The 26,534-nt window shown below is 37.2% G+C and overlaps 1 protein-coding gene across 1 annotated transcript in view; it reads right to left on the bottom strand.

The window, feature by feature from the left end:
* The window catches only part of THSD7A (thrombospondin type 1 domain containing 7A), a 546,002-nt gene extending 533,948 nt beyond the window's left edge, over positions 1-12,054 (bottom strand). Inside the window, exon 1 of the mRNA XM_086397610.1 lies at positions 11,986-12,054. The gene's annotated coding sequence lies outside the window, so the exon portion shown is untranslated. The remainder of the gene's footprint in view (positions 1-11,985) is intronic.
* Between the last annotated feature and the right edge of the window lie 14,480 nt (positions 12,055-26,534).

Below are 26,534 nucleotides of genomic sequence, written 5' to 3'. Positions count from 1 at the left end.
GACAATAGCAATCATATTCAGTCAAGTATATATAAAGTTTAAAAGAACAGATGTCTTTCTCAGAAGGGTCTAACAAGTAATTATTTCAAAAATTGAAATCTTTTTATTATGAAATCTTATTCTCTGGCCTCTGGACATCTTTTAAAAATTGGGCTGGACTGTTCAACACAGATAGTAGGTTAAATTAGCAAACTGCTTTATGGTTATTCTGCAAAATCTGATTAGATTTACCCTACAGTCAATATAAGAATTAGATCTGCTATTCAAGAAGCAATCTGCTCTTTGAGTGGCAGAGAGAATACCTCAGCCTTCAACTTATTCTGCATTTTATCTGTGGAAGAATATGCTCATTTTCAAGTTTTCTTTTAGCACCTGTCAGCTGATAACACTCAGCTCTACCACTCCTCCACCCATATCTCTCCAGAGTTCATCCCATGGGTAATGATGCTGACAATTGATTTTAATTACAGTTCAATAAAAATAAAAAACAAATTATAGCTATCAATGATTACCATCATGTCCTTTAACAATATACATATAATAAAATAGAATATAAGGGAAAGAATACACACAAGTAAATGTGAGAAAGAATTTTCCCATCATAAATGCTAAAAAAACTAAAAATTTATAATATATGGTAACAACTGTAAATGATTCAGATATTTAAAAGTATTTATATAATTAAAAATATTATATGTAATGGATTTTAAAAGTAGATCAATATATAGTTAAGTAATACATGAACTTCATGTTACCTAAAAATTCAATAGAAGTATCATAATAGATATAAAAAGAGACCAATAAATATGTCAGTACTGTATACTACATGAGAAAATGTGACTGATTTATTAAAGAAAAAAAGAAATCATACTAGGATGAGCTAAATCACACTAAGTATGATTTAAAGAAGAAATAAGAACATTGAGACCAATCTGCCCAGCTTCCTTCCAGTTGAGATTTAAAATGAACTAAATTATTTGACAAACTGTTTTTACTATCTTAGTGAGAAATACAGAAAATTGAAGTTTTAATGAAGCTAACTTCTATATAAGCACTTCACAATTAAAAAGAACAACATGCCTAATAAATTTAGTTCCTAAGAAAAGGTAGGGGGAGGAGCTAAGATGGCGGAGGAGTAGGACGGGGAAAACACTTTCTCCCCCACAAATTCATCAAAAGAACATTTAAACTCCGAGTAAATGCCACAAAACAACTCCTGAATGCTGGCAGAGGACATCAGGCACCCAGAAAAGCAACCCATGTCTTAGAAAGGAGATTACGAGCCCTATGGTAACTCCCCCAGCGGAGAAGCAGCGCAGATGCCTGCACAGGCCACTAGCAAGCGGGGGCTGGGCAGGGAGGCGTGGCGCAGGCTGCATCGCTTAGAGTAAGGATCTGGCCTGAATACCCCGAGCGCTATCTGAGTGAAATAATTTGGGCTAGCAAACCAGACTGTGGGATATCTACCACAAGAAAAGCCAGCCCTAACCTAAAACACTGCCAGGCCTGCGCATGGAACAAAGGACTGTACAGAGATAGCCGGCTGCAGACCGTCCCCCTCCGGTGACAGGCAGCCAGAGCTGGAAGGGGGCAATCGCAGCCCCAGAGAGACATTATCTACAAAACGGTAAGCAAGTTTCTTTGCTAACTAAAACTTCTTGGGGGTCTGGACGGTCAACATCCGCCTGAGAAAGTGCGCTGGTTGTACACCTAGATAACCAAGCAGCGGGGAGGCGATAAGTCGCAGCAATCACGCTCGCCAAACACCTCATCACCTGAGCTGCTCGGACCTGGGAAGGGCACAAAACGCAGGCCCAACCGAGTCTGCGCCTCTGAGGACTACCAGAGTGCCTGAACCTGAGCGGCTTAGACCTGGGAGATGCAAGCAACCCAGGGCGGCCACAGATGGTTCCTGGTGGAGCAACCTAGAGCCTGAGCAGTGTGGGCAGAGAGGTACACATGCCGTGAGCGGGGGCAGGCCCAGTGTGGCTGAGGTACTGTGAGCACACACCAGTGTTATTTGTTTGCAGCGTCCCTCCCTCCCCACAGCGCAACTGAAAAAGTGAGCCTAAAAAAAAAAAAAAAAAAGCATCCACCACCATCCCCTTTGTGTCAGGGCAGAAACCAGACACTAAAGAAACCAGCAAACAGAAGAAGCTATAACAGAGGGAACCGCCTTGGAAGCTACAGGCAATAGATTAAAATCCTGTGATGTTTTATCAATGGTGCTGTATAGAAGGAGAAGTTTTGAAACTACTGTAAAAATAAGACCGATAACTGGAAGCAGGAGGCTTAAGTCCAAACCCTAACTCCAGGGAACTCCAGACTCCAGGGAACATTAATTGACAGAAGCTCATCAAACGCCTCCATACCTACACTGAAACCAAGCACCTCACAAGGGCCAACAAGTTCCAGGACAAGACATACCAGGCAAATTCTCCAGCAACACAGGAACACAGCCCTGAGCTCCAAGATACAGGCTGCCCAAAGTCACCCCAAAACCACAGACATCTCATAACTCATTACTGGGCACTTCATTGCACTCCAGAGAGAAGAAATCCAGCTCCACCCACCAGAACACCGACACAAGCTTCCCTAACCAAGAAACCTTGACAAGCCACCTGTACAAACCCACACACAGTGAGGAAACACCACAATAAAGAGAACTCCACAAACTGCCAGAATACAGAAAGGACACCCCAAACTCAGCAATTTAAACAGGATGAAGAGACAGAGGAATACCCAGCAGGTAAAGGAACAGGATAAATGCCCACCAAACCAAACAAAAGAGGAAGAGATAGGGAATCCACCTGATAAAGAATTCCAAATAATGATAGTGAAATTGATCCAAAATCTTGAAGTCAAAATGGAATCACAGATTAATAGCCTGGAGACAAGGATTGAGAAGATGTAAGAAAGGTTTAACAAGGACCTAGAAGAAATAAAAAAGAGTCAATATATAATTAATAATGCAATAAATGAAATCAAAAACACTCTGGAGACAACAAATAGTAGAATAACAGAGGCAGAAGATAGGATTAGTGAATTAGAAGATAGAATGGTAGAAATAAATGAATCAGAGAGGAAAAAAGAAAAACGAATTAGAAGAAATGAGGACAATCTCAGAGACCTCCAGGACAATATTAAACGCTACAACATTCGAATCATAGGGGTCCCAGAAGAAGAAGACAAAAAGAAAGACCATAAGAAAATACTGGAGGAGATAATAGTGGAAAACTTCCCTAAAATGGGGAAGGAAATAATCACCCAAGTCCAAGAAACCCAGAGAGTCCCAAACAGGATAAACCCAAGGCGAAACACGCCAAGACACATATTAATCAAATTAACAAAGATCAAACACAAAGAACAAATATTAAAAGCAGCAAGAGAAAAACAACAAATAACACACAAGGGAATTCCCATAAGGATAACAGCTGATCTTTCAATAGGAACTCTTCAAGCCAGGAGGGAGTGGCAAGACATACTTAAAGTGATGAAAGAAAATGACCTACAGCCTAGATTATTGTACCCAGCAAGGATCTCATTCAAATATGAAGGAGAAATCAAAAGCTTTACAGACAAACAAAAGCTGAGAGAATTCAGCATCACCAAATCAGCTCTCCAAAAAATACTAAAGGATATTCTCTAGACAGGAAACACAAAAACGGTGTATAAAATTGAACCCAAAACAATAAAGTAAATGGCAACGGGATCATACTTATCAGTAATTACCTTAAACGTAAATGGGTTGAATGCCCCAACCAAAAGACAAAGACTGGCTGAATGGATACAAAAACAAGACCCCTACATATGCTGTCTACAAGAGACCCACCTCAAAACAGGGGACATATACAGACTGAAAGTGAAGGGCTGGAAAAAGATTTTCCATGCAAATAGGGACCAAAAGAAAGCAGGAGTAGCAATACTCATATCAGATAAAATAGACTTTAAAACAAAGGTTGTGAAAAGAGACAAAGACGGTCACTACATAATGATCAAAGGATCAATCCAAGAAGAAGATATAACAATTATAAATATATATGCACCCAACACAGGAGCACTGCAATATGTAAGGCAAATGCTAACAAGTATGAAAGGAGAAATTAACAATAACACAATAATAGTGGGAGACTTTAATACCCCCACTCAAACCTATGGATAGATTAACTAAACAGAAAATTAACAAGGAAACACAAACGTTAAATGATACAATAGACCAGTTAGACCTAATTGATATCTATAGGACATTTCATCCCAAAACAATGAATTTCACCTTTTTCTCAAGCGCACATGGAACCTTCTCCAGGATAGATCACATCCTGGCCCGTAAATCTAGCCTTGGTAAATTCAAAAAAATTGACATCATTCCAAGCATCTTTTCTGACCACAATGCAGTAAGATTAGATCTCAATTACAGGAGAAAAACTATTAAAAATTCCAACATATGGAGGCTGAACAACACGCTGCTGAATAACCAACAAATCACAGAAGAAATCAAAAAAGAAATCAAAATTTGCATAGAAATGAATGAAAATGAAAACACAACAACCCAAAACCTGTGGGACACTGTAAAAGCAGTCCTCAGGGGAAAGTTCATAGCAATACAGGCATACCTCAAGAAACAAGAAAAAAGTCAAATAAATAACCTCACTCTACACCTAAAGCAACTAGAAAAGGAAGAAATGAAGAACCCCAGGGTTAGTAGAAGGAAAGAAATCTTAAAAATTGGGCAGAAATAAATGCAAAAGAAACAAAAGAGACCATAGCAAAAATCAACAAAGCCAAAAGCTGGTTCCTTGAAAGGATAAATAAAATTGATAAACCATTAGCCAGACTCATCAAGAAACAAAGGGAGAAAAATCAAATCAATAAAATTAGAAATGAAAATGGAGAGATCACAACAGACAACACAGAAATACAAAGGATCATAAGAGACTACTATCAACAGTTATATGCCAATAAAATGGACAATGTGGAAGAAATGGACAAATTCTTAGAAAAGTACAACTTCCCAAAACTGGACCAGGAAGAAATAGAAAATCTTAACAGACCCATCACAAGCACGGAAATTGAAACTGTAATCAAGAATCTTCCAGCAAACAAAAGCCCAGGTCCAGACGGCTTCACAGCTGAATTCTACCAAAAATTTAGAGAAGAGCTAACACCTATCCTGCTCAAACTCTTCCAGAAAATTGCAGAGGAAGGTAAACTTCCAAACTCATTCTATGAGGCCACCATCACCCTAATACCAAAACCTGACGAAGATCCCACAAAAAAAGAAAACTACAGGCCAATATCACTGATGAACATAGATGCAAAAATCCTTAACAAAATTCTAGCAATCAGAATCCTACAACACATTAAAAAGATCATACACCATGACCAAGTAGGCTTTATCCCAGGGATGCAAGCATTCTTCAATATCTGCAAATCAATCAATGTAATACACCACATTAACAAATTGAAAAATAAAAGCCATATGATTATCTCAATAGATGCAGAGAAAGGCTTTGACAAAATTCAACATCCATTTATGATAAAAACTCTCCAGAAAGCAGGAATAGAAGGAATATACCTCAACATAATAAAAGCTATATATGACATACCCACAGCAAACATTATCCTCAATGGTGAAAAATTGAAAGCATTTCCTCTAAAGTCAGGAACAAGACAAGGGTGCCCACTTTCACCATTACTATTCAACATAGTTTTGGAAGTTTGGGCCACAGCAATCAGAGCAGAAAAAGAAATAAAAGGAATCCAAATTGGAAAAGAAGAAGTAAAACTCTCACTATTTGCAGATGACATGATCCTCTACATAGAAAACCCTAAAGACTCCACCAGAAAATTACTAGAACTAATCAATAATTATAGTAAAATTGCAGGATATAAAATCAACACACAGAAATCCCTTGCATTCCTATACACTAATAATGAGAAAACAGAAAGAGAAATTAAGGAAACAATTCCATTCACCATTGCAACGGAAAGAATAAAATACTTAGGAATATATCTACCTAAAGAAACTAAAGACCTATATATAGAAAACTATAAAACACTGGTGAAAGAAATCAAAGAGGACACTAATAGATGGAGACATATACCATGTTCATGGATTGGAAGAATCAATATCATGAAAATGAGTATACTACCCAAAGCAATGTATAGATTCAATGCAATCCCTATCAAGCTACCAACGGTATTCTTCACAGAGCTAGAACAAATAATTTCACAATTTGTATGGAAATACAAAAAACCTTGAATAGCCAAAGCTATCTTGAGAAAGAAGAATGGAACTGGAGGAATTAACCTGCCTGACTTCAGGCTCTACTACAAAGCCACAGTCATCAAGACAGTATGGTACTGGCATAAAGACAGAAATATAGATCAATGGAACAAAATAGAAAGCCCGGAGATTAATCCACGCACATATGGACACCTTATCTTTGACAAAGGAGGCAAGAATATACAATGGATTAAAGACAATCTCTTTAACAAGTGGTGCTGGGAAAACTGGTCAACCACTTGTAAAAGAATGAAACTAGACCACTTTCTAACACCATACACAAAAATAAACTCAAAATGGATAAAAGATCTAAACATAAGACCAGAAACTATAAAACTCCTAGAGGAGAACATAGGCAAAACACTCTCCGACATAAATCAAAGCAGGATCCTCTATGACCCACCTCCCAGAATATCGGAAATAAAAGCAAAAATAAACAAATGGGACCTAATTAAACTTAAAAGCTTCTGCACAACAAAGGAAACTATTAGCAAGGTGAAAAGACAGCCTTCAGAATGGGAGAAAATAATAGCAAATGAAGCAACTGACAAACAACTAATTTCAAAAATATACAAGCAACTCCTACAGCTCAACTCCAGAAAAATAAATGACCCAATTAAAAAATGGGCCAAAGAACTAAATAGACATTTCTCCAAAGAAGACATACAGATGGCTAACAAACAGATGAAAAGATGCTCAACATCACTCATTATCAGAGAAATGCAAATCAAAACCACTATGAGGTACCATTTCACACCAGTCAGAATGGCTGTGATCCAAGTAATAAATGCTGGAGAGGATGTGGAGAAAAGGGAACCCTCTTACACTGTTGGTGGGAATGCAAACTAGTACAGCCACTATGGAGAACAGTGTGGAGATTCCTTAAAAAACTGGAAATAGAACTGCCTTATGATCCAGCAATCCCACTGCTGGGCATACACACTGAGGAAACCAGAAGGGAAAGAGACACGTGTACCCCAATGTTCATCGCAGCACTGTTTATAATAGCCAGGACATGGAAGCAACCTATATGTCCATCAGCAGCTGAATGGATAAGAAAGCTGTGGTACATATACACAATGGAGTATTACTCAGCCATTAAAAAGAATACATTTGAATCAGTTCTAATGAGGTGGATGAAACTGGAGCCTATTATACAGAGTGAAGTAAGCCAGAAAGAAAAACACCAATACAGTATACTAATGCATATATATGGAATTTAGAAAGATGGTAACGATAACCCTGTATACGAGACAGCAAAAGAGACACTGATATATAGAACAGTCTTTTGGACTCTGTGGGAGAGGGAGAGGGTGGGATGATTTGGGAGAATGGCATTGAAATATGTATAATATCATATATGAAATGAGTCGCCAGTCCAGGTTCGATGCATGATACTGGATGCTTGGGGCTGGTGCACTGGGACGACCCAGAGGGATGGTATGGGGAGGGAGGAGGGAGGAGGGAGGAGGGAGGAGGGTTCAGGATAGGGAACATATGTATGCCTGTGGCGGATTCACTTCAATATACGGCAGAACCAATACAATATTGTAAAGTTTAAAAATAAAATTAAAAAAAAAAAGAAAAGGTAGTTTCTGTAGAGCAGTTTGCTGAATTTAATATGGAAGTGACAGTAAGAAAGGCCTACACAGATTATCCTTTTTTCTCACTTATTTGAACAGGAAATCAGAGCAATGATTTAACTTGAAATCAAATGTTTAATACAAAACTGTATTAAATAATAATAATGAAAAAATATACTTCCTAAGGTTGTTTAAATACATTTAATTTTTGTCTTATTAATAAAGAAATATAATATGTAAGATTTGAAGCAAGTAATCACTAATTATAAGATAAGGCAAAGAAGTAAATAATTGTCCATAGACTCTGTCACATAATTTACTTGTCAGAAAAATCATTCAAATAGGTAAAATGTTTTTAATTAGACAAGTATTAAGTATAAAGTAAACTGGCCATTAAAGAGTGGTATTATTGTTTACTTCTATACCTAGAATCTAACAATTCAGTAAAAATTTATGTGTGAATATTGATGATTAAAATCTTTGCTCCAGTATTTTCTTTTAACAACACACTAAAAATCTGTAGTCAAGCCTTAAACTTACTGGGGTATCCATGCATATAAACAGTAAACCAAAGCCAAAGCACACAGTCTATAGACTTGAAACAATGTGGGAACCAATAAGGTAAGGGGAAAAACAGTCCTTAGCGATTACTTCCACATAACATCAAATTTTTAACATAAAATAATTGGGCTTAACTACAAATCACTTTTCAAAGATTTCATATTTAGATTATAATCCTTTTCCAAATGTAGGTTGCCATTTAAGTTAATAAATGCTCTTTGGCCCAGGTCTTCACAAGCTATCTGTGATGAAGGACTGATTTTTTTTCCATCTATACAGTTCAGTTCAGTTCAGTTGCTCAGTTGTGTCTGACTCTTTGTGACCCCATCTATTACAGAGAGAAATATAAATAGGAGATAGAGTGACAGACAGACAGATAGACAGAGGAAAGAGAGAAACAATAAGCTTAGTTTGAAATGGAAATGCAGTGATTAAAAAAATGCTTATATGAAACCAAAATAAATGACTACAAAATCATCATATGCTATAAGACTATTAGAAATCTACACCTAAAATGATATAATAACAATATAATTGCTTTCCAAACCATGTTTATTATGTGAGGACTAGCAAAGGGATAGGCCCACATTCAGGGCGACTAACACAATGCAGGTTTGACACATGGGCAGCTCCTACACAAAACACTGGTAGACATTGCTAATTGATTATGTTACTTTTTAACCAGTAAGTTTTGGCACCCCACTCCAGTACTCTTGCCTGGAAAATCCTATGGACGGAGGAGCTGGTAGGCTACAATCCATGGGGTCACAAAGAGTCAGACACTACTGAGCAACTTCCCTTTCACTTTTCGCTTTCATGCATTGGAGAAGGAAATGGCAACCCACTCCAGTGTTCTTGTCTGGAGAATCCCAGGGATGGCAGAGCCTGGTGGGCTGCTGTCTTTGGGGTCACACAGAGTCGGACACGACTGAAGTGACTTAGCAGCAGAGGTGTAGCTTCAGTCTTTTGCCATACAGCACAGCAGACAACCACTTGTAACTGATCAGTTTCAACATTAAAACCAGTCTGCCACACAGAGAAATGAAAAACTATGACAAGAATAAAAAGACCTATTCAAGTCTTATTTTTTCCTGTCTTTACAATTAAACATATGTACATGACAGCATATAACAAACTTGCTTAAGTGAAAAGGTATAATGGAATAGCCAGGCTAATATGAATGAATACATAGGTCTCAGCCAAACAAATCATATTCACTGTAATGTCACAGAATTGTGATTATGAATACACAAAGATCAACTGGAGACTAGAACGGGCAGGGAAGAGTAAGCACAGGATGGACCCGGAGGCCCTGTTTAAATAGACTGAAAAAAGTCTGGTATTCCATATATGTCACAAAGCAATAAAAATATATGAAGGGAGAAAAATTAAAAAAAAAACTTTAAGAGAAACTGAGCAAATCAGTGTGTGGAAAAAGATTTAAATAGGAAAGTTCTTGGGATGAAAAGTCAAAATGTAGTAATAGTTTAGGGTCAGGTTCTGAGAATATTATCTTTCTTGCACCCTAGTTCTTTTCAGGTCTAACTCCCTATAATGAGCCAATTTTACCCATTTATCCTATTTTTGAAATGTTTACTCACTGAAATTAGAGACCTTAATGCAACTTTTTTCAGTTATGAAAAGCCGAAGACATGGGAACACAGTTTGCTGCTGCTGCTGCTAAGTCACTTCAGTCGTGTCCAACTCTGCGACCCCATAAACGGCAGCCCACCAGGCTCCGCCGTCCCTGGGATTCTCCAGGCAAGAACACAGGAGTGGGGTGCTATTGCCTTCTCCGGGGAACACAGCTTACCAATTTGCTTTATCTTGAATTTCTCTTAAATCTACTCAGATATTTTCTCAAAAACACATTTTAAGAAGTTCTAAATAGCGATTATATACACTAGATCCTCTTACATAGTTATATACTATATTATACACACACACAAACACACAAAATATTTACTAATAGAAAGGCTTAATATTGTTAAATTGCAAATTCTCCCCAAATGGATTTGTAAGTTTAAGACAATCCTATCCAAAGTACAGCAGGCTTTTATTCTTAGAATTGTCAAGCTTATTCTAAAATACATAAGGAAATAAAGAATCTAGAAAAGGTAAACCAGTTCTTTAAGAAAAGAAATCTTATATTAATAATACTTGATTGAAAAAAATTTCTATAAATCTACAGTAATATCCATTGCTTGGGACTGAAAAAAGGCTAAAGTTCAGTGATACTAAATAGAGAGTTCAAAAATGAACCCAAGAATCTGCCTGCAATGTAGGAGACCTGGGTTCATTCCCTGGGTTGGAAAGATTCCCTGGAGAAGGGAAAGGCTACCCACTCCAGTATTCTGGCCTGGAGAATCCCATGGACTGTCTAATCCATGGGGTTAAAAGAAAAAAAAAAAGGTTTCCCTTGTACCTCAGCTGGTAAAAGAATGAACCCACATATGCATGCCCATTTGATTTCCAAAAGAAGTACCAAAGCAATTCAGTGGGTGATACCCTTTTCAACAAGTAGTGCAAGAACTAATTATCCATAGGAAAATACAAATATTGAATCTTAATTTTACCATGTCCAGAAATTCACTCAGTATGAATTATAGAACTAAATGTAAAAACTAAAGTTATGCACATTCCTAAGTTCAACAGATGTATTTGCCACCCAGGAGCAGGCAAAGACTTCTAAGATAGTTTATAAGAAATACAAACTAAAGACACAAAAAGTGATAAGCTGGATGTTAAAATTTAAAACTCTGCTCTTTGAAAGGCTATTTAGAAAATATGGCAAATCACACGTAACAGAAAATATTCTTAATGCACTTTCTGCCAAAGAACAAGTAGATAGAATAATGAACTCAGGACTCAATAATAATAATACACCCAAATTAAAAAGAAACGATTGGACCAGACCTTCTACAAGAGACAAAAATGACAAATAAGCACATGAAAATTAGTTCAATATCACTGGTCATCAGAGAAATGCAAATTAAACCCAAAATGAGATCCATTACATACCCATTAGAAAGACTCTAAAATTCCTTGTAAATTTTTATCTCAGTTGGGCAGTGATAAAATGAAACAAACTTAAGCTAATTTAACAAAACTCAAAACTGATGTATATTTTTTGAGGCTTATATTATTGCACTGGTTGTTCTCCACAACATAGTAGAAAGCTCAGACAAAAAACACAAAGTGACAGACACAATGCTAAGGAAAAAAAAGGTAAGTCAACAAACATGTGTAAGTCATAAAAAGTTAGGTTCTATCCATACTAAACTCCTTTGTCTTTATTACAAAGAAACAGTTCAAAGGAAAATCACCTTAGCTCCTTGCACATGATTCCCTTTATTCATTTTGATACTGACTGGTCAGAAGAGTTCTTTTTCTAGCAAAAAGGTAGCATCTTCCCCAACTCCTTTACTCCAATATGATAGTGGGGTTGATTTTTCATACTTTTAAGTTACTCAGAAATTGTTAATGAGAATTAAAGGAGATGTATATGAAAGCATTAGGTAAACCCCCAAATGTTACTGCCGGGTTATCACTCACCACTAGTTGTACCTCCAGCATTTTCTCACTGTGCAAGAAGAGCTCTGATAAATTTCTGGATCTGCTTAAATTAAAAAAAAAAAATCTATCAGATATTACAAACACAACTTCTTACAGAACATGGAAAATGCTATCTGCTCATTTTCTATGTTAATATAACGTAATCCAGCCCTTAATGGTTTTTAAATTTTATCCTAAATGTCTATACAACATTACCTCACTTGGAGTCACACAAACGCAAGATGTAAATATTTCTTTGAAGCAAAAACTAAAAAAAATTCAAATCAACACTCAAAATACCATCTTTCAGACAAGCACTCTTTTTTATCATTGTAATTTTCCTTAAAAATAAATGCTTTTGAATAACCTTAAAATTACATGACATATCTTTTATATTTCTTAAACACACAAAAAAACTATATGGTCCTTGGGAATCATGTTATTCAAATATTTCTCTGTAAACTTCAGGAGTCCAGTCTACACTGATAACACTTACACTGTGAAGCAAAGCTATTTCTAGGAAGTGTCAGTTAAGCAGGCTGCAAAAACAGTGCAAAAAGGCGACTAAGCAGTGACTTGTGACATGATTACAGAAAACAATTTACTGACCACAATCAATATGTTCGGCTTCACTTGCTTCAGATGCAAACGTCCAAATTTTTAAAATTTATTCTGTGGTAATTTCAGACTCTTATTGAAAGGTTTTGAAAACAGCACAGCTTACACCCCAAGAAGAGCCTTTCACTCAGCTTCTCCTTATGTTAACATTTTAACCACAGGGTATTTATCAAAACTAAGAAATTAAACTTGGTATGGTATTTTATTATTTTAACTAATATATTAAACTTGCTCAGACTTTATTAACTTTTCCTCTAATGTCTTGTTTATGTTTCAGGATCCAATTCAGGATTTCACACAGCATTTAATGAGCAAGTTTCATTTATCTCCTCCTATCTGTGATTTCCTCCCTTGTCTTTCTTGACACTTTTGAAGACTACTGATTGGTTACTTTTTTAGAATGTCCTCTTCCAATTCAGAGTGTTTGATCTTCTATTAGGCTCAGACTTTACATTACTGGGAAAAATCATATAGAGACGCTGCGTCCTTCACAGTGCATTGTATCAGGGAATATATGAGGTCAGTATGTATCAGTATTACTGGGATGTTAACCTCAAAGTCCTGGTTAAAGTCGTGTTTGCCAGGACTCTGCACTGTATAGCAACTATTGTCCTTATTTAATAACCAAATACATTTGTAGGAGGAGAACGCTGGAGGTGATGTAGATAATTTGTGCCTGTTTGTTTGATACCTACTAGTCCTAACATCTATCCACGGACCTATCTTATGGAGATTATTTGTGTGTTCCTCTAATTGCACAATTCTATTTCCTTCTCCACTGTGGCTTCTCTGAAAAGGTCCCACTGAGGTGGGGAGAGACTCTTTATTACTTCTTGGTGAAGATCAAAGTCCACGCTCTTTAGGTGGTCTCCACTGACATAATGGGGGTCTTAGAGATAGCTGGCTGTTGGAGATGAGAAGTCCTGGCTCCCTATTGGGCCTTGCTTGATACCTGTCCTGTGGGAGGATTGAGGCATCTTGTTATACCTTGGTGAGAGTGGAAAGTGGGAGAGAGGGGATCAAAGTTGTCTTCTTTAGTGTCTGGCTTCTGTAGAGTGATTACTGTCTATCTCGATAGATTGCCTTTGCTTGTCTGGTCCTTGAGCTGCAGAGTGCAAGCTTTCTGTTAGGACATTTTTTTTTTTTTTTTGTCTGTGCCTATTGGTGTTTCTAGGTTTCCAACTTTAGGGGCTAGTCTTGAATACATAAAGCAAAATAAAAACTCAAGAAATTCGCCATCATGCTTCTTGGGTCCCAAGGTCCCTAGAGGGTCTGTGTTCTCTCCACCATTAAAAGCTATCATATGATATATATATATACATATATATATATATATATGCATACACACACACACACAAACACACACACATATGATATATACACACATGTACATCATTCATAATGTCCAGAGTTTTTGCTTTGCTGCATAAGAAGAATAAGCAAATGTATTATCAACTTCGCCTTTCCAGAAGCATAAATCATTTTGCTTATTTTGAAATTAAGTTAATATTATTTTTTTGTTGGGTTTGAGAATTTCTTTATACACCTGAATACAAATTCCTTATCAGAAATGTAATTTGCAAATTTTATTTCCTTCTGATATAGAGATGGTAATATTTGTTCAACATCTTCCTTGTGCTGCATATTTTAGATGCATTATTCAATTTAATCACAACTTTATAAAGAAGGTACTATTCTCATTTACAGAAGGTGAAACTAGGTCTTTAGGTATAGAATAACTTTTCCAAAATCACAGAGTAAGAAATGGACCTCAGTGTAAAACTCAACTATGTCTTTTCCCAAAGTGTGAGCTTTTCAACTACATATATATAGTCTAAAAAAAAAAAAAATCTAAACATATATGAAAATAGTTTTTAAGTGAAAAATATAAACTGGATAAATCATAACCTCATAGGAAAACAAAATCTGTTGGGATACATTATCTGACTGTACACTGTGTTCCTAGTAAAACTGTGAAAATAAATCATGAATGCTTACTTGAAGCACCATAACAAAGTGATACTAAATATATGAAAAATAGAATAGAGAGTGCAAAACCACTCTGGCTCATGAATTCATCATGTTCATGATAACAGCTCTCCCAAATGTCAAGAAAACTATTCTCAGTGTGTAAATGCAACATTTATGCCAAAACAGCAGGAGCCCATCAGTGCCAAAACAGTAGCAGCGGGAGCACCGCAGCAACTGTAGGCTTCCGGGCTGAGAAGGGAACTGAGCTACCAGGGAAAGAAACACACTTCAGACAGGAAGCCAGCCTAAGGACACAGTCTGAGGGACGACGCACCAGAAGAAGCATCCTACACAATCTGGGCCACCAGGAACCAGCACCTTTGATATAAAAGGCACAGGAGAGGCAATAAATCATGGTTTTCTGTTCATTCACACTGATTTACAAGAGAAAAGGAATTATAAGAAAATTATCTAGTACTACTTATTCTTCAAATTAGAACTTGTAAACCAGTAGGGAGTTTTAAAATACCAAGCAGATGGTATAAAATCAGGTACAAGATGATTGCTACATGTACTCATTAAAATGATAAAGTTAATTTCACATTTTTGTTGTTTAATAAGCCATTTAGAGATTTAGGTCATTTTTACACTTTGCATGAAGAAGTGTTTTCCATTTTATTTGTGTAATATGTACCTTAATAAAACCTGGGTCCAGAAAACAAACTATAATTTCTAATAAAGCTGATATATGAATTGCTAAATCAAATAAAATATAGTTTAGTATCTTAAGTTTTCTTTACACATTGTGAATCATTACATCAACAGTTAGACAAGTATAACATTATTTTTTATCACAACTCCTTTTTGAACACCATTCAAGTCTTTTCTACATACATTTTACTTAACTGAACTGAACACCCACAGTACTAAAAGAGATCATCTTGAAGAGTGTAATTCATTATAGTATTCCTACCTCCAAGTAAGATTAGTTCCAAAGACTGAAAAATAAAATTGTGAAAATCATATAAATGTATAAAACCAGACTTTGTGGGGAAAGTGGAAGTGAAAGTCACTCAGCCATGTCTGACTCTTTGCAAAGCCATGGACTATACAGTCCATGGAATTCTCCAGGCCAGAATACCAAAGTGGGTAGCCTTTCCCTTCTCCAGGGGATCTTCCCAACCCAGGGATCAAAACCAGGTCTCCTGCATTGCAGGCGGATTCTTTACCAGCTGAGCCATAAGGGAAACCCTTTGATGGCAGGGTGGGGAGCGGGGGCGGGGGGGGGGCGGGTTATGAAATTCTTATCTTCTGCTGTTTAAAATTCTTAAATTTTAAATTCACTTAAATTCTTAATTTTACACTAATGCTTAATAATAAACTGTTTCATTCAGTTAGCAAATATGTACACTGGAAAGCCAACATAAGATAAATGGGAAAAACAGCTAAGAGATATTCAAGAGTGACTAAACTTTGGTGTTTTAGTCGCTACTATTGCTGTAAGTACAACACTTTTTGAAGTAAGACCTTATTCAGTTCAGTTCAGTTCAGTCGCTCAGCTGTGTCCGACTTTGCGACCCCATGAATCGCAGCACGCCAGGCCTCCCTGTCCATCACCAACTTTGCATTTAAGATTTTTCAGTAATAATGGAAGTTCATATGGAGAGCAGGGGAATTCCCAGAGAACAAAAAAATATCTGCCAGCTTCTGTGAGCCATTCTGCTAAATAGGACTTTTTCTCAACAGTATATTTACTAAAAAATTTCCAAGTTTTAAGTATAATATTCCTTGCCTTGGGAGAATTCCGAAACAAAACACTTAATAAAATGATATTCTTGCTAAGTAACTTTTAGAAAAACATCATGATCACGGTATTTAGTATTAAATGCTAGTCACTCAGTCATGTCTGACTCTGTGACCCCATGGACTGTAGCCCACCAGGCTCCTCTTTCCATGGGATTCTCCAGGCGAGAATACTGGAGTGGGCTGCCATTTTCTTCTCCAGGGGATCTTCTCGATTCAGGGATTGAACCCAGGTCTCCTGCATTGCAATGGATTCTTTATCATATAGGCCACCAGGGAAACTCCCATTTAGTATTAAATGAGAGGTTTTTTTAACTGCAAAATATGCTTCTAATTTTCTTAACAAAAAATCCTATTCAGAGCAAATAAAACTTAACAAAAGGGTGAAAGTCCCAAGACCCTTGATATTCACTTCAATTTTTTACTTTTTTCAAGAATATTTAAAATATATGACAAAAGCCTACGCTTCATAACTAGAATGTGCTGAGATTACAGCATCAATGAAAATATTCTATCAAAGTCATCTCTTGCTGTGTGTGTGTGTGTGTACTCAGGCATATCTAAATAACTCTTTGCAGTCCCATGGACTGTAACTTGCTGTCCATGGAATTTTTCAGGCGAGAATATGGGAGCAGGTTGCCATTTCCTCCTCCAAGAGAGCTTCCTGACCCAGGGATAGAACCCTCATCTCCTGCATCTCTTATACTGGCAGGTGTATCCTTGACCACTGAGGCATCTGGGAAGCCCATTGGTATGTGCAGTAACTAAATAATAAAATCCAGTATCTGAATTTGAGGCTTTAAGTTTATTAATAAATTTCACCAAAACATTTTGTGACAACACCATTGTTTCCATTTTAAACTGAAGAATCTGTGAAATTAAACAATTTCAATATTTTATTTTCAAAGGTTATTAAGTTCAAGAGTGCTGAAGAATCTGTGAAATTAAACAATTTCAATATTTTATTTTCAAAGGTTATTAAGTTCAAGAGTGCTAGGAAGCTTCTGAAATATGTCAAATGGACCCACGCTCACCCTATGAGTCAAACTAGTAATTTCCATTGTGAATTTCTACCTGAAATTCTGAAGAAACGATTTTCCATTAAATCATGTTCATTATAAAACTTCAACCTGCAGCTGACAGACCTTCTATTATTGAATGTACAAAATAAAACATTAGCCATCTGTTAAAATTTTCTTTCTACCTTTTAATGAAAAATTTGTATTAGTCAGTAGAATTTCTCTATTTCCCAGGAATAAAGGACACAAGAAACTTCCGTTGTTCAAGTTGATAGGGCTGCCGGACAGAAACCTCATCAGTCACTGAACTGCCCTTGAGCGGCACAGTTTTATAATATTTCTAAAGAGTCTGTTTGCACCTGAAAATGTTCTTCCACTTAAGAAGTGCACTCTGAAAGCAGACACATTTTCTCTCTGTTCTATTCTCAGGCAGAAAAAAATGATACGTTTCTTTACTGCCTTTCTTTGTTTTCCGCACGCACATTCAATAAACTGTTCTGTCAAGAAAAAGAGCAAAGGGCTCAATTCAATAAAAAATTGCAGTGATTATGCTATGCAATTTCGCTCCTGCTACTTTATCACAATTTGCCATTCAAGTGGACACTGCTGTGCTCCCAGCTTTAGAGGCGGGGTAGGGGGGAAAGTCCATCAAGTGCTCCAAGGTCATTTTATACTGGAAAGACACAAGGGCGATTTGAGAGCAAGTCTATGTCAGATCGTCAGCAGTCTTTGCATCATAAGCCAAAGTCATGACTTCAAGTGACACAAAGCAACCAGAATGGATCATTATCAGATAACACGTATTTACCTAAGTAATCTCAGGGTTTCAGTTAATCCCTATTACACAAGAAGCTGCACAGTTCAGGCCTCAAAGGCATGATTTAACTAGTTATTGCTCTTTATTACTGCTCTACCTCAAGGCCACAGAGGGGCGTGAAAAAGTAGAAGTGAGCTCTAGCTTGGGAAGATGATTCAGTAGGCATCTTGTTCTGTGTATTTCCTTTCAATACACAGAACTGAAAGGAAAAATGGTAAGTCTACAAGCCAGATGATCCAGGTTTCCTTTTAACCAGGATATTTTTCTGGAAACTACGTGACTTCAGAACTGATTTCATATTAACATAGTAAAGGTTTCTGCAAACATTTGTGTATGTGTGCTACAAGTCGCAACATGCTTGTAGCTGTTATGGTTCACAATAAAATAATAAGATATTTTACATTTTTTATTCATACTGTGTCATGAAAATCTGGCATGCATTTTATACATACAGCACATCAATTCAGACTAATCATATTTCAAGTGTTCGACAGCCACACTTGACTGCCATTACAGCAATCACACCACACTAGACTCTACAGAGAAAGCCAGACATGTACAAAAACATATCATCAATATGCCAATATCTCTAAGGTGCTCCTGGAACTCAGAAAAGGTAGAAAGTTTCCATCTGGACTACCAAGGATAGTTCTTGATGATTAAAGTTGCTCTACTGTGATTAGTATCTATCTAGTCACAGTTTTAACAGCAAATTATGTAAGAAGCTGGATTTATTAGGAGCTTAAAAGGGTACTTCTGGTGTCCCTGGAGGTGACTTTAAGATAGTCAGGTCTACAGAAGCTAGCTTGAAGGCTCTGATTCCTTAATAAGTGAACGGAACAGCAGCACTGGTGTCTGGGCGAAGAAAAAGTGCGTATGGGGTGGGGGTGAGAACAGTGTTGAACCTACAGAACAGCAGGTCCTTGGAGTCCAAGCGAAAGTTTACTACCAAAGTGATTCTGATATACCAACCCTGTAAAGTCAGGAAAATAAGGTCACCAGAAAAGTCAGAAATGGCAGATTTCTGAAAGACATTTAATGAAAAAAAATTAATGAAATAAGACACGCATGAGAGAAAAAGAGTTCAGATTAAATTGAGAAATAGAAAAATAAGTGGATGCAATCTTCAATAATATATTTCAGAACATTAATATCATGACTAGACTACAGAACGGACAATTGTACGGAAAACAGGAGATGTTAGAATTATGAAAGTTGATGAGACAAATGAGAGATAAGACGTTGAAGGGAAAAATCCAGTAGAACCATGAAGAATTTCACATGCAAAAGTCTCCACGATTAGAAGATAGGAAAAGACAGAGCAGAGAGATAAACATCAAAATGCAGTTTATCTTGGAAGCTATACTACTATGATGCCTCAGAGGTTATTCACAAAATCGCAGTCTGGAGACTTTCAAGGAACATGGTAAAGTAAGTGACTTTCCCCCTCCACTGCTTCACACCATCACAAAATAATGAGAATATTCAATGAAACAAAAATTTTCATACTGGAAAATATACAAAGATATTTCATACTGTTACATTCTGAATCAGGTTTTATGATTTTAAAACAAATGAAGGATACCATTTATTGCCTAAAATAGGTTGATATATAAATTAAGAATTACAAATGAAGAATAAATGAAGAATTCTTTAGAATTAAACTCTAGACATTTTCATTTTGCATGTATTCCATTACCTAACCTACTCCTCCAAACAAGACTGAGGTTGAAGAGCAAAGGATTAAGAAATATGATTTTGATTGAGAGGGTACAGACCAAGGAGAATCCTATTTAAAGCCAGAATATCACTGCCAGCTATGTAAATGAAGCTGATCTCCACTGTATAGAGACCTGCGCAAAAGTAGGCTGAAATGGGAAAACACTGACAATTAATTAACCACACTTCCTGAAAAACACTGTGTCTGTACAATTCTTACCTCATAAATGATGATACAGCTATCAAAAAAGTCCAAATGAAAACCCTGCAATACTTGCAGAATAAAAGGCATCAAGAATATATACACACATATTTGACATGGACATTTCAGGAATGAGGAAAAGAAATGTTGGAGATGCAAGAAAAATATTAAGCTGAGAAAAGTGGTAAGTACATATGTAAATCTAAATCAATTCTTGTTTTATGGGACAATGATAATATTGAACAAGAGCATTTGTATCAGAAGTGAGACCAGTGTTGGCACGCTCTGTAGTACTTGGATTCTTTGGGAAACAGGAAACATGCTGACTGAATGTAAACCTAGCCAGTAACACCTGTTTTAACACTAACTTCTAAAAGAATGAAATCCAAAATCACTGCAGATGATTACTGCATCCATGAAATTAAAAGACACTCCTTGTAAGGAAAGTTATGACCAACCTAGATAGCATATTCAAAAGCAGAAACATTACTTTGCCAACAAAGGTCCATCTAGTCAAGGCTATGGTTTTTCCTGTGGTCATGTATGGATGTGAGAGTTGGACTGTGAAGAAAGCTGAGCACCGAAGAATTGATGCTTTTGAACTGTGGTGTTGGAGAAGACTTTTGAGAGTCCCTTGGACTGCAAGGAGATCCAACCAGTCCATCCTAAAGGAGATCAGCCCTGGGTGTTCTTTGGAAGAAATGATGCTAAAGCTGAAACTCCAGTCCTTTGGCCACCTCATGCGAAGAGTTGACTCATTGGAAAAGACTCTGATGCTGGGAGGGATTGGGGGCAGGAGGAAAAGGGGACGACAGAGGATGAGATGGCTGGATGGCATCACTGACTCGATGGACGTGAGTTTGAGTGAACTCCGGGAGTTGGTGATGGACAGGGAGGCCTGGCGTGCTGCGATTTATGGGGTCACAAAGAATTGGACATGACTGAGTGACTGAACTGAACTGAACATCATATTCAGTGCACAAAAAATACTAATGCTAATTTTCACATACAATCAAAAATCCACGGTTTAAAAACATCAAAACTCATATAATATGGTACTCATTGTAATGAAATAACCCATAATGTAGTGTTGTGATCAACATAAATTAGTCATCAAAGTTACTGTTTCAGGATCTAAGCTTCAGCTAATTAAGAATACAAGTGAATGTGTCACAAATAAGTAAGCATTCATACAACACACTAAGACTTCTCAAGTGTTCTTTGTGTAGTATTTAAGTCTTTTTTCATCCTCTGTGCTTCAGTGAACATTCCGAAAAAATACACAGGATAAATATGTATATAGTCCCCTGTAACATCAGTTTGTTTTTGACAGTATAAGCCTTATGCTTTTATTACAACAACAAAGAAAAATTACATTACCATTTTAGGAAGAAAAAGTATATATTAAGATTCAAAAATATTTTTCTCTAATTTTAATTATTGAAATCTTAGGATTTAATAGTAATTCAGTCACTACTTAATTCAATAATTTGATAAAGTTTGCAGGAACCAATTAGAAAATAAATCTTTAAAGCTCACCTGTTAAACTTTTGCTTGTCACGAGGTCATGCATTTTTTTATATGTATAAATTTTACTGACTGATCCACTCATAGAACTTACATAAACAAAAATAGTTTTTCAATATATAAGTTGGATACATTAATAAGTGCCTCGCAGGACATAAAATAATGCCATCTCTTTTGTTTATCCAATGTATCCTTTTCCCTTATTTAAGGGAAGGATGCCACTGTTTCAGAGATTTCTTACTGTTATTATTTTAATTACCCAGATCCTGTTCATAGAATCTTGTATATATTGAAAATCACTGAGCAAAAAAGGAAAATACAAAATAAATAAATCATACATTGATGTTTTTAGAGGAAGAATTTTTACAAACTTACAAATCAACCAGCTGTTCAAATAAATAATGTATGCTGCAGCTGGCTCTTACATGAGCTTGAATGTCCAAGAGTAGCAGATGTCCCAGTTCTATAAATGAGCTAGTAGAAGAAGATCCTAAATTGTGATGGAAACAAACGGTGATGCAGACCTACAAGTGGGCATCTGACTATAAAAATGATTCAATGTATATTTTTCTAAAAATTCCTGTAAACAGAGTAAAATGCTTTCAACTAAAAGATATAAAAATACTCTAAAGCCTCCAAAAGAATGAACTAATCTCTACACTGATTTTTTTTGTTTGTTTTAGATAAGCTCTTTTCCCCCTAAACTATGCAAGTTAATGGTTTTTTTTTTTTTTTTCCATTTAGAAGTGTGTTTAGAACCTAGAGTGACAGTAATTGAGACAATTAACATGGCTCTGTCTACAGTGATACTTTGTCGCTTATTTAAAGAGAACCTCTTTGAGCCCAGAACTACTCAAAAAATAATAGCAAGATGAAAAATCTCAAACCAAAAAATGAAAAATGTTAAAATACCATAAAATTCCTGTTCTCAAGAATGACCACATAACCAGATCAGATCAGTCACTCAGTCGTGTCCGACTCTTTGCGACCCCATGAATCACAGCACGCCAGTCCTCCCTGTCCATCACCAACTCCCGGAGTTCACTCAGACTCACGTCCACTGAGTCAGTGATCTCATCCAGCCATCTCATCCTCTGTCGTCCCCTTCGCCTCCTGCCCCCAATCCCTCCCAGCATCAGAGTTTTTTCCAATGAGTCAACTCTTCTCAAGAGGTGGCCAAAGTACTGGAGTTTCAGCTTTAGCATCAGTCCTTCCAAAGAACACCCAGGGCTAATCTCCTTCAGAATGGACTGGTTGGATCTCCTTGCAGTCCAAGGGACTCTCAAGAGTCTTCTCCAACACCACAGTTCAAAAGCATCAATTCTTCGGTGCTCAGCCTTCTTCACAGTCCAACTCTCACATCCATACATGACCACAGGAAAAACCATAGCCTTGACTAGATGGACTTTGTTGGCAAAGTAATGTCTCTGCTTTTGAATATGCTATCTAGGTTGGTCATAACTTTCCTTCCAAGGGGTAAGCATCTTTTAATTTCATGGCTGCAGTCACCATCTGCAATGATTTTGGAGCCCATAAAAATAAAGTCTGACACTGTTTCCACTGTTTCCCCATCTATTTCCCATGAAGTGATGGGACCGGATGCCATGATCTTCATTTTCTGAATGTTGAGCTTTAAGCCAACTTTTTCACTCTCCATTTTCACCTTCATCAAGAGGCTTTTCACTTTCTGCCATAAGGGTGGTGTCATCTGCATATCTGAGGTTATTGATATTTCTTCTGGAAATCTTGATTCCAGTTTGTGCTTCTTCCAGCCCAGCGTTTCTCATGATGTACTCTGCATATAAGTTAAATAAGCAGGGTGACAGTATACAGCCTTGACGAACTCCTTTTCCTATTTGGAACCAGTCTGTTGTTCCATGTCCAGTTATAACTGTTGCTTCCTGACCTGCATATAGATTTCTCAAGAGGCAGATCAGGTGGTCCGGTATTCCCATCTCTTTCAGAATTTTCCGCAGTTTCTTGTGATCCACACAGTCAAAGGCTTTGGTATATTCAATAAAGCAGAAATAGATGTTTTTCTGGAACTCTCTTGCTTTTTCCATGATCCAGCAGATGTTGGCAATTTGATCTTTGGCTCCTCTGCCTTTTCTAACACCAGCTTGAACATCAGGAAGTTCACGGTTCACATATTGCTGAAGCCTGGCTTGGAGAATTTTGAGCATTACTTTACTACCGTGTGAGATGAGTGCAATTGTGTGGTAGTTTGAGCATTCTTCAGCATTGCCTTTCTTTGGGATTGGAATGAAAACTGACCTTTTCTAGTCCTGTGGCCACTGCTGAGTTTTCCAAATTTGCTGGCATATTGAGTGCAGCACTTTCACAGCATCATCTTCCAGGTTGTGAAATAGCTCCATTGGAATTCCATCACCTCCACTAGCTTTTTTCATAGTGATGCTTTCTAAGGCCCAGTTGACTTCACATTCCAGGATGTCTGGCTCTAGGTCAGTGATCACACCATAGTGATTATCTGGGTCGTGAAGATCTTTTTTGTACAGTTCTTCTGTGTATTCTTGCCACCTCTTCTTAATATCTTCTGCTTCTGTTAGGTCCCTACCATTTCTGTCCTTTATCGAGCCCATCTTTGCATGAAATGTTCCTTTGGTATCTCTGATTTTCTTGAAGAAATCCCTAGTCTTTCCCATTCTGTCGTTTTCCTCTATTTCTTTGCATTGATCACTGAAGAAGGCTTTCTTATCTCTTCTTGCTATTCTTTGGAACTCTGCATTCAGATGTTTATATCTTTCCTTTTCTCCTTTGCTTTTCACTTCTCTTCTTTTCACAGCTATTTGTAAGGCCTCCCTAGAAAGCCATTTTGCTTTTTTGCATTTCTTTTCCATGGGCATGGTCTTGATCCATGTCTCCTGTACAATGTCACGAACCTCATTCCATAGCTCATCAGGCACTCTATCTATCAGACCTAGGCCTTTAAATCTATTTCTCACTTCCACTGTATAATCATAAGGGATTTGATTTAGGTCATACCTGAATGGTCTAGTGGTTTTCCCTACTTTCTTCAATTTAAATCTGAATTTGGCAATAAGGAGTTCATGGTCTGAGCCACAGTCAGCTCCTGGTCTTGTTTTTGCTGACTGTATAGAGCTTCTCCATCTTTGGCTGCAAAGAATATAATCAATCTGATTTTGGTGTTGACCATCTGGTGATGTCCATGTATAGAGTCTTCCCTTGTGTTGTTGGAAGAGGGTGTTTGTTATGACCAGTGCATTTTCTTTCAAAACTCTATTAGTCTTTGCCCTGCTTCATTCCATTTCGAAGGCCAAATTTGCCTGTCACTCCAGGTGTTTCTTGACTTCGTAGTTTTGCATTCCAGTCCCCTATAATGAAAAGGACATCTTTTTTGGGTGTTAGTTCTAAAAGGTCTTGTAGGTCTTCATAGAACTGTTCAGCTTCTTCAGCATTACTGGTTGGGGCATAGACTTGGATTACTGTGATATTGAATGGTTTGCCTTGGAAACGAACAGATATCATTCTGTAGGAACCTGGAATGTCAGGTCCATGAATCAAGGCAAATTGCAAGTGGTCAGACAAGAGATGGCAAGAGTGAATGTCAACATTCTAGGAATCAGCGAACTGAAATGGACTGGAATGGGTGAATTTAACTCAGATGACCATTATATCTACTACTGTGGGCAGGAATCCCTCAGAAGAAATGGAGTAGCCATCATGGTTAACAAAAGAGTCCGAAATGCAGTACTTGGACCACATAATGGGCAAAAGAGATTTGAACAAATAACAGCATTTCAGGTCCAACAAGTAGAGGGTGCTTATGAAACAACACTAGCCCAGTAATGCCATGACGTAACACTCATCATGAGTAACACCATGATGAGCAAGAGAGGAGGCCACAGTTCTCATAAAGAAGATGATTACTAAGCTGGTTTGAAGTCTTTATAGACACTCCCTGAGTATGCCACATAATGAAAGGGAAAGTACTTTAGGCAAAAGGAATAATTTGCGTAAGATCAGGTATATCTGAATTAGCATAGTAAACAGGTTTGGAAAGACAAAGTAGAAAGTAGAAGCAACAACCAGGGAAGGAATAAAGGAGAAGTCATAAATGATGCTGTAGGCTATACTCAGAGATTAGAATTTATCCTATAAGCAATGGAAACCTACTTAAATTATCTTGAGAGGTAAAACAACACGTATCGGATTTTTCACAATACGAAGGGAAAGTTGCTTCATTTCAGAGTGTGTGTTTGTCCACGTGCACACTCAGTCACTCTCTCATTTGTCTGACTCTTTGCAACTCCATGCACTGTAGCCTGCCAGACTCCGCTTTCCATGGATTTTTCCAGGCAAGAACACAAGAGTGGGTTGCCATTCCCTTTTCCAGGGGCAATCTTCCTGATGCAGGGATAGAATCCATGTCTCCTGCATCTCCTGCACTGGCAGGCAGATTCTTTGTCACTGAGCCATCTAGGAAGCCCTCATTTCACTGAACTTACAGTGAAATCGAGGGTTAATACACAGGAGGTGTAGATGGGAAAACATTGAAGCCATCACATAAGAAAAGATGATACTCTGAACTTACACAGTGAGGATGGAGGTCACCTATTAGTCAGAACCAAAGTATGCTTCCTTATTGACCTGACATAAGACCCAAACTGTTGGTAAGAGCATTAAGTTTCCCAAAAATTTGAACCAATCTTCCATTTTAACTTTTTAACCTATCCCAACCATATTCCCCTACCAACTCCGTTTCAGTACACTGGATCAATGTTCCAAAATGAAACCAAGCATTCTGCATTCATGTGTCTCCTAAACTCATCCTTATTCAGCAGTTAATTACAGCTCTTCTTTGATGCCTTTCAGATCACTTCAGTTGTATCTC

The sequence above is a fragment of the Bos grunniens genome, chromosome 4, assembly GCF_055505025.1.
Source record: "Bos grunniens cultivar Pamir isolate PY7600 chromosome 4, Bosgru_T2T1.0, whole genome shotgun sequence".
Lineage (NCBI taxonomy): Eukaryota > Metazoa > Chordata > Mammalia > Artiodactyla > Bovidae > Bos > Bos grunniens.
Note: the sequence above shows the minus strand (reverse complement) of the source record. Positions and strands in the feature narration are given on the sequence as shown.